General features: G+C 39.5%; 2 pseudogenes; one reads left to right on the top strand and one right to left on the bottom strand.

Annotated features, from left to right (window-relative positions):
• LOC139467438 (toll-like receptor 4) lies at positions 1 to 1,871 on the top strand (annotated as a pseudogene).
• Positions 1,872 to 7,592: 5,721 nt separating this feature from the next.
• On the bottom strand, positions 7,593 to 13,883 carry LOC139469773 (toll-like receptor 4; annotated as a pseudogene).
• Positions 13,884 to 14,000: the final 117 nt, after the last annotated feature.

The raw sequence follows: 14,000 nt of genomic DNA, 5'->3' as shown, positions 1-14,000 counted from the left end.
ATGGCTGAAAACACGTGCGGTATTATTGCAACGTGACCAGTTGCACGTGAAAAAACACTTTTGCCACTAAATTGCTGTGCACATGATTTTGATCGATTCACCTGCACAAAAACGGTTGTTATCTGAAGACAATACGTGGCCATTACTGTTTAAATACACAATAAGGGCACACAATGATAACTGGTCAAAATGTTTAAATCTTAGGATTGTGAAGTTTTTAATTTGGTTCAGTATACTTACCCTATCTTGAACATGTAAGGATTATTCGGTGTAATCTTCACTTTATTGCACAGGGATCTTTCACTTATCAACATCATCTTAAAACGTTGAACTTGTCTTATAATAATGACCTTACATTTGAAGGTGTTACAAATGCTACACATGGAATAGTATCATCACTTGAAGGGTTATTCATAGATGAAATAGTACATGCATATGCGATTTGCGTTGTCATTAACACATTCTTTTGTGAAAATCTTCAACACACGAGATTGATTGAATTGCACGCCAAAAATAACAGATTAACAGTATTTCAGGAAGGCGCACTACAACTTCTCCCAAGATCATTAAAAAAGGTGTATATAAAGGGAAACAGATTTGGGTATAGTGTTAACATTTTTTATATTCCATCTTTAGTGGGATTAGAAGTAGTGGATTTAGGAGGTTATGCCAATAAGAAACTGCCGTTTCAGTCTCTGGCCGATTTCAAACAAACTTCAACTTGGACTGACTGTAATGTTGTAAGTGAACGCCTAAGTTCCACCTCCTTGTACAATGAACATTCATCCTATCTTTACAACAAACACTCTCCAGTTACAATTCATTTACTTCCAAACCTACAGAAAGTGTATTTTTCAGTCTCACAATTGTACTTTCATATCGGACGGTTTGCAGTTACTGAGAACAACATTACATACATTGATATTTCACGGAACCTTTTTACAAAATGGATTGGACAAATTGATGGATTTGAAAAACTTGAATACTTAGACCTTTCATATAACATTGCGAATTATGCCACTTCAGAATTTTTCAGTTCTTTCAGTAAAACTAGCCTTGACAAACTTTCGGATCATCATAATTTGACAGTGGACCTATCACAAAACCCTATCCATTGCACATGCATCAACCTTCCTTTTCTCTCATGGATGATAACAGCTAAAGTTAAAGGCAGAATTTCGTTTGGAAATCTTTCAGAGTATGACTGCTTTTATGATGTGGGCATGGCGTGATTCTTGATGGCCTGGAGAAGTTCTGTGGCAGATTTAAACATCTCCTGTCAATCTTTTCCAAATCATTTCCTATTTTTGGTCGGAATGTCGTTAGTAGTCCTTGTAACTCTTAGTTTTCTGATTTGTTCACTACTGTTCGGATTTCGTTGGAAGTTGAAATATTTGTACTATGCAGCACGACACAGATACACCACAACACATCCATCCAATCACACGTTTGTGTTCGATGCCTTTGTTTCCTTCGCAGAAGAAGACCGTGATTTTGTTGTCAATGAGCTCCTGGTGAGGCTTGAGGATGAGTCAGATATGAGGCTGAACTTCCATCAGATGGACTTCACCCCTGGCCGTCCTATAGCTCACAACAACATCGAAGCTGTCAAAACCAGCAAACGAACGCTGGTTATCTTGTCCAGACATTTCTTAAAGAGCCACTGGTGTGTCTATGAGCTTCAGATGGCTCACATGGAGTGTGTATGCAGGCAGGGATGTGTTGCTGATTATCATGATGGAGCACATTCTGACCAACAAAATTCCAGTGGAAATATTGTATCATATACAATCGAATTCGTATTTGGAATATCCACAAGAAGGGGAAAGCTTATGTTCTGGAGAAATCTCATTGGCTGTCTCAGGGAATAAAATTGCACGTTGGGATGCCTTTGAATTGTGTGTGTGCTGTATAGATACCTAAATATTTAAGCATGTATTAATCAACATTCAGCGAATCTGTTTGAATTCACGTGAAATGTATGCAAAGCATTCATATTTTTCTTTTGCAGAGGATTCCTCCCCTATATCAGTTTTCATTAACCGTAGAAGGCTTTAGCAGTTCGTGTAAAGTTGAATGTTGATAGGGAGTTGCAGTGTATCTTATAAGAAATTAAACATCACCTTTCTTTTAAAGATAGTTATCTATAGTATCGCACAATTGTAACTGATAGTGAAATCAAAATAACATGTGCCTTGCATCCTTTTAATAATGCAGAGAGTGACTTGTGTTATTTGATATGTATGCACAGGTGAATTCAAGAACAAGATCTAAGCACCCAAGAAAACCAATTTAGATATCTCAGTGTCCATCTCATTGTTGAAATATTTCTCATAAGGAAATTATTTGTTATTTATAAGGTTAAAGATCTTATCTTAACAAGCATTCTTGATTGTATGCATATATCGTTGTAACGATGATTGCAGGCACATTCTTTATAACAATCATATTTGTTGAATTTCCTTCAATCAATGGTGAAGTTGATCAATTCTATTTCCGTATTGCGTGTAAAATATTGATTACACATTTATGTTCACTTCTTTGAGTGGCATTTAGAAGTTGGAGTACTAAGTAGGTGTAAGATATACGGATGGACAACTTCTTTAATTCAACTAGGAGCGACGTTTCGGTGTAGGTTCGCACATGGTTACCAACCATAAAAAAGTTCTTTATCCATATATATCCTACCCTTACTTCCCAGGTTGGATTCCCGACATGGGTACAATTTCTGGTGTCCCCCCGCCGTGATATTGCTGGAATATTGCTGAAAGCGACGTAAAACCATACTCACTCGCCCCCTCACTCACTCACTTACCCTTACTTACATTGTTATGTTGCATGAGTGTTTATGGCAACCTTTTTTGTGTACAAGAAAGTTGTATATATTATCCGCTTACGTGTGAAATGTTCCTTGCACTGTTGTATCAATAAAATGGTGCACCTCCACGACATGTTATTGTGTATGTTTGGGACTCAAAAGGAGAAAACGCAGTGCTGAAGAAGGTAATTATTGATTGCAGGTGTACTTTGAGCCAACGCTTCATGGCACCCATCCTTGCCGTACAAGGCGACTATGCTTGTCGTAAAAGGCGACTATGCTTGTCGTAAAAGGCGACTATGCTTGTCGTAAAAGGCGACTATGCTTGTCGTAAGAGGCGACTAACGGGATCGGGTGGTTAGGATCGACTTGGTTGATGCATGTTATCCATCCAAATTGTGTGGATTGATGCTCATGATATCAATCACTGGAATGTCTGGTTCAGACTCGATTATTTACAGACCGCCGTCATATAGCTGTAATATTGCTGAGTGCGGTGTTAAACAACAAACCAACCAACAAATCATGGCATCCATATGCATCAGAATATGTACGACGGTTACAGATTCGTAACCATTTACATAAAATGTTAACGAGGAGACTATTATTGATCATATCAGTCAGTACTGTTTCATCCAAGAACAATTTATTGGTAGTAAACGGTTAAGTGAAGCAGCTATCTGTATTTAGTTTGAATGTTTATGAATAACCTGTACTTATTGTATCCGATGAATGATATCACCTTACACATGGCAGACAAAGACACTTCCTTGTCATGGTCGGCAATCATGACCAGGTGTATCAAAGTGAGCAGAGGTACGAGACAAACTGCTTTACCGGAGCATGTTAACGTTGAATTGTTCATTCTTGCAATATATTTGAGGTTGTCAGTACCTTAGACTTTTAATGAAACTTGGGTTTAAAGTCAGTGTTAACGGATCAATCAAGTTGTACATCAAAGACCAAAAGTGTTGCCATTCGTACATTAGAAATAAGCGTATTTTGCTTCAGGATTTTGTCTTTCAAATAACCCAGTCTGCTCAATGTCTGATGTTGCCAGGACAAGACGACTCACGAGCAGCCAGCGATCTCCTTTTTAGTGGGCTTTTCGAAAAGTATAGCGTACAGGGAGAACAGGAGAATGAAAATCCGTACAGTGTAGCTGTAACAAAGAGTAATTTGTGCAAATGTGAAACATGTGATGAGGAAGTTCAGTCGAGTTGTTTCGAGAGCGAGAAAAGGAAATTACGGTTCAAAAGCCACAATCTGCACTATTCACGCTATATCATAACGCCCTGTTAATAATCAGGTCTTGGCCAAGTCAAATATGTCTGTGCCAGTCGTATTCTTGAATGATTTTCCTTTTCCACAATAATACATAAGCTCTTTACTCTTGCTTTAATGCAGTGGCACAGCTGTTTTCTTGTGCCAGGCCATTGAAATTCACTTTACTGAGCAGACGATTTCTAATCGTCTGCATGCAACTGATCTCCTGATTCAGCTGACATTTTAAATCTAAAAGTATATTTTTTACTATAAGATGGTATTTAAGACATTTTGGCATGAAGTTGGCACCCCTATGTGCACCAATTGTGCTCCCCTATGACAAGAGGGATATCTTCTACCTCCCAACAGTCAGCTTCCACTTTATGTCGAGCAATATTCCAGCTGCTGTAGCCTTTGATGTCCAAATATCACACCTTTCGAGGTGTTTGATCAAGGTTACTGAATGTTTTATGTTAGGCATGTTGAGGACATTTCCAAATCTTACGCATTACTGCCAAACATGATGTCCGATACAATTCTCTGTTTTGACTTACACAGACAGTTGACTTGCATTTATTTGTGTTTCTGGCTGCTCCCCCGGTGGGGGATAATACGCCCACCTTTTCGGGAATACCTGGTATCATCAATATTTTATAGTGATTAATAAACACATGCTCATAATATAGCAGGAATGGTACAGTCGACCCTGTCTTGCCAGAGATTTCTTATGACTATGGAAAGGGATTTCACATACAACACAGCTTTCAACTAGGAATTAGTTGGCCCTTGTTGCAAGTGATTAAATACAACGCTGGGTCAAAACCTGGAAGATGTTGGGAAATAGTGTAGTATGTATGGACTGGTGAATTCAAGAACATATACTTAAAGAGAGTAAAACAGATATTGGTACCTTTTGAATTTGAAAAACGTAAATACATCTTTAAGATTATCATGCATATTCTTATTTCAAATAAAAAGGGTTCAAAAGAGTCATGCTTGAGGTAAATATATAGGACATTCGTAGCAATGTTTCATTGATGCACAGAGGGTTAAAGAGATCAACAAGCCTGTATTTATATTTACTAAACAATGTGCCTGTATGGATAACCTGAAGTACTTGGTGTGTGTTTTTACAGAATCGAACCCAGGCTAAACTACCCCATCGCCAACAATAACGTAATGAGAGTTAACCATACATCAAGATTTCTTCAGCATTCAGGGAAAAACGATGATCTGATATTGTTCAATAATTGTCAAATAGCTAATTCTCTTTCACTGATTTATCTACCTGAGCTAAGAATAAAAAGACCAGTGAAACCACCTATCTGTTTTATATTTAGATCTATGCATGAATATTCATATTACCTAAAAACTATCCACAAGACTGCATGAAAAGAGAGATTACTTCAAATCTTTCCAATAGTAAACATTCCCTTTATGTCGAACAGTATTCCAACAGCACCATCCTTTGGTGTCTACATTTCACATTCAAGCACTTTGTAAACTTTCAAAGCGTTTTGTCGAATCCCGGTTCGCTCCGATTATGTTTCTAGGTTTGTCAGCACCACACCCGTGCTCGTGGGTTTCACCGAAGTGGTAAACGTCTGAGACCTGCATCACTTCGTGCTTTCCTCCCACATTAAGCTGACACGCCGTGATATTATTGGAATACTGTTAAAAGCGGCGTTAAACCCAACTCACTCACTCACTCACTCAAAGCGTTTTGTGGTAGACGTATGGAGAACGTCTTCCCGTGTTTATTCAGGTGAACAATGAACTTGCCTTTGCATGTCTGTGCGAAGGGTACTCACGGAGGGGTATGTACGCTCACCTTTTCGCGAACACCTGGTATCATCACTATTTGGTAGTTTTGCATAGACACGTCGTCGCTTATATTGTTTCAGCAGACATTTCTTATGTTTATGGAAAGAGTTTTGTCTCTTGTATTTGTCTATTAATCCCGTTAACCATTGCGAACACCTAGTTATTTAAAGATGGAGAAAGTAAACACAAATCGTGTATAGAGTTACCGTGTCTCATAGGGAGCTGAAAACAGTTCGCTCAGCGAATTAGGATTTCAAATGCATGGACTTCGTTCTCTCAAAGAACTGAACAACACACATTGTCAACAACATGGTCTCGTCCAGTATCGATTATTTACAGACCGCCGTCACATAGCTGGAATGTTGAGTGCGGCGTTAAACAACAAACAAACTTTACCACAGGACCTTACAAGACGAGGGTTACATGATCGACACTGTACAATATATGTGTAACCTCCCCGAATTTTGTTGGGGTAGCCTTTAGGGTTACACTAACTAACATTCTCTGTTTGCTGGGAAGATCAGTCAGTGTACAAAGTACCAAAGAACTAGACACGTGTATAGGATATGAAATATGTATTAAATAGCTGAAACCGGAAACAGATACTAACAAAGTGACATGGACATTTGTTAGTAAGTGTTGCCACTGGTGTTGTGGTAGTGTAGTTTGTTTGTGTGTTTGTTTGTTGTTTAGCGCGGCATTCAGCAATATTCCAGCTATTTGACTGGGCCAGACAATCCAATGATTGACATCATGAAAATCGATCCACGCAATTGGGATACGATGACATGCATCAACAAACCCTCCCGATCCCGTTAGTCGTCATGAAATATACGTCTCTCTCTGTAAAAAGTATCAATAATTCATTCAATGGAAGGAAAACAAGAACGACAAGTACATGAAATAAAAAGATAGTTATTTATTTCAGTATGAAGACTTTCAAGCTATATACACGTAACTACTTGTTAAAAGGCTGATTATACACATGCAGTGCATATTAACACAAAAACAAACACACACACACACAAACACACACACACATATATATACATACATGCACATAGGGAAATGGAACTAGATAGGTTGTACACACACACACACACACACACACATATATATGGAAAAAATATATATATATGAAATGAAGTAAAGAAATAACACTTGTTAAATTCGATATGCAAAAGCTAACCTTATCTTACACTCATGTTAGAATGTCGAGATCGATTGGTTCACGTGAACTTGATAAAATAGGATTACGTATCCCGATGGGAGGGAAATTTATTTCTGAGCTGCGAGTAAATACATTATGCCCAAAACAGACTGAATGTGGATTTCTGAGAGGGAGAATAAATAACATATACCCCACCACGAAGAATATAGACTGCACGTGGATTTCTGAGCGTGTGAATAAATACCCTATACCAGGCCACGAAGAAAACAGACTGCACGTGGATTTCTGAGCGGGACAATGCATTTCTTTCACTACGAGTCATTGAAAGGCACGTGACAAACTTAATCTCAGCTCAATCGAACAGCTGTTTTTCCATCATTTTAATATGTTTACAATGGTAGATTGAAACATGTCGACAAGATAGATTCATTGTAGCAGTATCACTAGGGGTACAGATGGTGTTACGCGCTAACATGTACATTGAGTGACACTGCTGCACCATATAATGTAAGTGATCAGCATGCATTGTGTGCTTAAACCACTTCAGGTGGTTGAGATCGAATGTGCCAAAGTCGTCCAGAATATGTCAGTCTGTCCATCGTCCGGGTATTCTAGGTACGTGTTATTGTGTAAATGGTAGAGGATTTCAGGTGGAATGTCACTTTTTGGAATGTGTCTTATCAGAAGAATCACCGTCACATCTCTACCAACTGTAACACTTTCCATATTGGCCATCCGCAGCTCATACCTACACCAGGTGCTCGCCAGGAACTCCGGGGTCAGTACCAGAACTGTCTTCCGGCTTCTCTGGATGGCATCAATGATATTCTCGGCAATAGGATGTCCTGGTAGAAAATCCCTACAGTGAATGTTCAAATGTAATCCCTTCTCTGTCTCCAGCGTTGGCACTAATTCCTCAAGAACAAAAGATCTGTCCTCCTCAGCAAACGATACAAATGCATCATAGTCATAATGAAGTTGAACGGTTTTATCAGCTTTGAACCGTAATCTGGTTGCATAATACAAATAAGAAAGTTTCCACCGATAACGATATACTACTGCTGAAAATATTATTATTAAGCTTAAAAAGAAAAACAGAAGGACACTAATTACAAGACTGAAATATTTCCCACATGTCTCAGTTAATGTGTGTACAATGTCAACTCGATGCATTTCTATGTTCAGGTTGGAGCCTTTAAATGTACAATTATAACTGGCATAATTATTTTTATGCACTGACGTAGTACCAAGCCAATTAAGGAAGGGAATCAGTTCACAAACACATGAAAATGGGTTCTGTGATAGGTCTATGCTAAACTTGTGATTTGTGGCTATTCTGTCAATTAATGCCAAATCATGAGAGTTTATTACTCTTATTTCGTTTTGGCTTAAGAAGAGGTCACTAAGCGGCACAGTAACAACAGAACAACATGTAAATGACACATTGCTGATTCTATTCTGAGACAGATCTAAAATTCTCAATGACTGCAGTCCTCGAAACAATTGCTTTGGTACAAAACTAATTTTGTTACGGCTCAAATTCAGGAATTGCAAGTTGGTTAAATTTTCAAACAATTCTCCTTCAGAATCCGTCGAAATACTGTTTTCTAAGTAATTTAAAGATATATCTAGGTGTGTGAGTTGGTATAATTCTGAAAAAAAGTATTTAGAGACAAAATGAGCAATGTTGTTTGAAAGGTTCAAATGAGTTAATTTATGGAGGCCATATAAGGGGCCCTGCCATATTGTCAGGACATTACTTGACATGTCGATCAAATTTAAGTTATTTTCTCCAAAGTGAATCTCTGAAATACAGAATGACAGTTCGGAATATGTGTATTCAACTTTTGTCAAATTTGGTGGGACAGGAAGGGAACACGTATGACCGGTTCTTAAACGTTGAAATCCTGAGGGCAAGGTTTGAAGAAACCCGTCCTCATGACGATGGGCACTGTCAGAGGTATTAGCACATTCTTGTTGTATCGTATTCACATTGGATACGCTAAGCATATAATTCTTGTACATTGCTCTATGCGCCGAAAATCTGCTGTAGGGAATTATGTGATAGTTTACAGGTTTACCATTCAATATCAACACTTGAAGCCCAGTCAGATTTTGAAGGTCATGAACGTAAGGGCCATAGGAAAAACGATTATATTGCAGGAAAGCACGTTTAAGTGATGTTGGCAATACTTCAAGCGTTTTGTCACCAAATCCTGAAAGACCATTACTTTTTGCATGGATTTCCAATAATGATGTATTTTGAAGATACCTTATGTGTTTTGTTTGAATCAAGTTGCAAGTCGTTCAGGAATCCAATATGTTATTGATAAAAAGACGTCGAATGAATGAGTCCTTTAAGCCATATGTGATGTTTTCAAGACCTGCTTGTTTTAAGGCATCATTTCCAGATATGTCGAACGTTGTTAGGTCCCTCAAGGGTGTGAGTGCACCCGCTGCAACTGTGGTTATGTTGCAAAATGAAACGTCAAGTTTTCGTAAATATATTACATTCCTGAAAGTGTCATTGGTTAACCATTGAATGTTGCATCTACCAGAGGTACCAGATAACGTCAGGTGACGGAGTAGTGAGAGATTCAAATATCCAGTGCCAAAGGATCCGTTTTTTATTCCATCCATTTCTAAATGTTGCAAAGAAATTAGTTCGCGTAACACTTGATCAGCATAGTCCAACAACTTGTTCTTATGAAGAGTTAGTTTTTCTAGTTTTCTAAGGGGTTTAAATATCTTGGCACAAGAATTTGAAAAATGCAGAGCATTGTCATGTAAAAACAGTGTCACTAGCTCATCAGCTCCGTCAAAAGCTCCTTCCTGAATTTCCTGAATCTTGTTCTGTGATAAATCCAAGAGGGTTAACATTCGGTATCGTTTGATGCAACCTGAGCGGAACAATTTTATCCCGTTCCGTCGGAGAAGAAGTCCACATGTGTCATTGGGAAGAGACTGTGGTATTGTCTTCAGATGCCTGTGTGAGCAGTCGAATACTGGGCACCTTCTCATTGTAACGTTTACCTTTCTGCATCCTTCGTCTTCACTGATGTTATGCATCATCACTGACCAAATCGTCATTGTCATTGTGAATACTAGGAGTCCCTCCATTTCCTGCAAATGAAGTTTCATCATTAAGTCATCTTTCAAAAGTTGTACTCGTAAATGTATTCATATTACCTGTATGAAAAGTACACTTTGACAGTTAATGTGCTATCAGCGACAAAATGTAATACATCTGGAATAATTTGTATCATTGTGTGCAATAAATTTCTTTAACATTTCATTCATCCCAAATACCTACTTGTTTCACTATGTTTCAAAGTACGCAAACATTCTAGTTCAGAAGGCATAAACACGATTGGAACTGAAGCTTTCTAACCTCTCACTGGCGTGTTTTTCAATTTGTTATACCATTAGCAATGATCATCGGGACGGATGGAAACAGTACACATGGGAATGTATCCGACGTGTAGCCTCGATATTTCTACATAGAGGCGACCAGTGATGATTCCGGGGTAGAATAGGTCTTCAGCAACCCATGCTTGCCGTAAAAGTTGACTATGCTTGTCGTAAAAGGCGACTAACGGGATCGGGTGGTCAGGCTCGCTGACTTGGTTGATGCATGTCATCGTATCCCAATTGCGTGGATCGATGCTCATGATATTAATCACTGGATTGTCTGGTCCAGACTCGATTATTTACAGACCACCGTCATATAGCTGTAATATTACTGAGTGCGGCGTTGAACAACAAACCAAACCAAACCAAAACATAGAGGCAGTGGAGGGTACAAAAAGCTCGGATTTCGCGCGAAATATCTGGCGTCATGTTCGTTATGGCGCACAATGTGAACACATCTCAGATGTGTGTTTTATTTGAAACACATCATTCAATTAAAATAGTTCCAGGGGTTTCACATTCACGTATGTATCTACAAAGTAAAATATAATTACAAAGTGTGTGTGTTATCCTACTTTCCGCGAGTCAGATTGGCTAATTCATTATGTTATTGTTTGCAAATCGAAACTACATTCTCAAAATAGATTCCCCTAGCCTCGCATCCGTGCTCTTACTTGCCCCAGACTACAGTTACATCCGGGTTTTAGGCAAAACAACATTCGTGTTGATCACGCCAGCGACACAGACAGATTCCTCCAGTTTCGTTTTCCTAAGACGGACTTATTTTACAGTAATATGAATTTGTAAATACATTCACTTTTGATGTTGAAAAAATGAACTAAAATATTACGAATGACTTTTTTTAACAGCGTATATAGATTGACTGTGTCTACACAAAAAAATGATATCTCACGTCCGACGAGTTTCATAAATCAGGAAGGGGGCACGGGTGGCCCAGTCGTCTAAGGCGCCGCGATTCGCTATGCACAGTTGCGTCCCTTTGGCGCGCCAGAAACCTATGATTGTGGGTTCGAATCACGGTTCGCCCCGATTATGTATCTCTTTTTGTCAGCACCATAACCGTGCTCGTGGGTTTCACCGAAGTGGTAAACGTCTAAAACCTGCATCACTTCGGGCTTTCCTCCCACATTAAGCTGACACGCCGTGATTTAACTGGCATACTGTTAGAAGCGGCGTTGAAACCAACTCACTCACATAAATTAGTATTATAGTCACTTGTTAACTGTGATAATATCCATAGGAACTTCTCGTTGAATTTTAGGGGCGGTCGGGTAGCCTGGTGGTTAAAGCGTTCGCTCGTCACGCCGAACACCTGGGTTCGATTCCCAACATGGGTAAATTATGTGAAGCCCATGTTTGGTGTCCCCAGCTGTGATAAAAGCGGTGTAAAACCATACTCACTCACTCATTGAAATTTAAACTCATGCTTGTTCCAGTCACCATTTCATAGTTCTCATTTGCTGCGTCAACCAAGAACGCAGAAACTTCGCGGGTGTATTGCCCTCCCATACTCTTAGGTATACTATAGTACACTAGAGAATACGATAGAGTACATCCCTGACACTCCGCACAGTGACACATAACAATTGTCCTATCACTTTCATAATTTCGAAACGAGTCATCACCCAAACTAATGATAATGGGCCATATATATTAATATTGCGCCATATTTCAACACAATACAGAGTATGTTCAATGTGTTACATTATTATTACCAAGGACAGTGGTTCAGTGTGCACTCGATGTTATTCACAGCTCCCTGTACGGAGTATGCACGTCAAGAATGTCAACAGTCATATTGCCATCTCACCCTCTCGGGTACACATTCACTGCTGGGGATCTGTGAAGATCCGGGTAAGAATAGGTCTACACTTTTGTATTCGGAGCCATGTGAGTTGCGGTATGTAAATGAGGTAACCGTTGCTGTATGCGTACATTCAATACATGGCCTAACATCTCATATAAGATTCGTGGTAGAACAGGTCTCCGGCAACCCATGCCAGCCGTAAGAGGGGACTATTCTTGTCGTAAGAGGCGACTAACAAGATTGGGTGGTCAGGCTCGCTGACTTGGTTGATGCATGTCATCTTATCCCAAATGCGTAGATCGATCCTCATTATATTTGTGTAATAACCGTAGTTCGTTATAAGAATTATACATGTATACAGCTTATATGCAACACATGGCCGGGACTAAACCATAAGTTCGCTATATCGGCCAGTTCGTTATAAGCGTGTTCGTTATAAACGTAGTTTACTGTAATACGTACAGAAACATTCTACATCCAATGCTGTCACTTCATGAAAACAAACTTCAGATAAATTTGACTCTCCTTTGCATTGTTACCTGCGGCAAACATAGGTCTTACCTTCAGAAGTATGTTGTTCGTCACAGGACTAGTTCCAAAAGTAGAGTCCGTATATATCTGCTAAAGAAAATGCAGATATAGCCAGATATGCATTATTTACATACTGTTAAGAAGACGTTCAGTTTCAAAATGCCACCCCACCCCCACCCCACCCCCCCTCCACCCCCCCCCCCCCCTCCACCCCCACCCACCCCACACACACACCCCCACCCCCACCCCCTGTGTCACGAGGAAAGGTTTAAAAGCAGGAAGGATTTCATTAAACGTCTATGTTCCTTGTTGCACATGTGTAGCCAGTACTGTAAAGAAGACGTTCAGTTTCAAAATGCCACCCCACCCCCACCCCCCCCCCCCCACCCCCACCCCCCCCCACCCCCCACACACCCCACACACACACCCCCACCCCCACCCCCTGTGTCACGAGGAAAGGTTTAAAAGCAGGAAGGATTTCATTAAACGTCTATGTTCCTTGTTGCACATGTGTAGCCAGTACTGTAAAAAGTTATGTAACATTCTGGATTCAGTTCTAAGAAATGTACTTATAAAGTCGACATATCGTCATTTTAACATCAATAGTGATACACATCCACCCCTCCACTAACCATCCAACATACACTCATACTTGAGTGGAACACAGAGCTACATTGAAGCGTTTGTCAGTCCGGAGAATATTTCTAACATAATAAGGTATATACAAGGCTACTTAAATTTGTTTGTTTTTTAACGCCGTACTCAGCAATATTCCAGCTACATGACGGCGGTCTGCAAATGATCGAGTCTGGACGAGACAATACAGTGATTGACATACAATATATATGCACCGATATACGTAATTGGTTGGATGGTTGGTTTATTGTTAACGCCGGCGGTTCGATCTGTGTACCTAAAGGTGGGTACAAATCTCCCCTGTCACCAATGTATATCTCACAGCAGTCATATAGTAGTTACCTCTCTTCAAATATGGCTGCGAGGAGGCGTCAATCACACATTCGTTAGGCACGATAAACACAGGTCTTGTTCAAAATAACAGTAAGTTGTAACTATCGGTAGATTAGGTTGTTTGCTGAGTTGGTTGAAGGGCTGTTTATATCTGTAACATGCCGATAAGGCTTAATGTGAAA

This window comes from Haliotis cracherodii, unplaced genomic scaffold, assembly GCF_022045235.1.
Source record: "Haliotis cracherodii isolate W230 unplaced genomic scaffold, xgHalCrac1.p SCAF_2, whole genome shotgun sequence".
Lineage (NCBI taxonomy): Eukaryota > Metazoa > Mollusca > Gastropoda > Lepetellida > Haliotidae > Haliotis > Haliotis cracherodii.
Note: the sequence above shows the minus strand (reverse complement) of the source record. Positions and strands in the feature narration are given on the sequence as shown.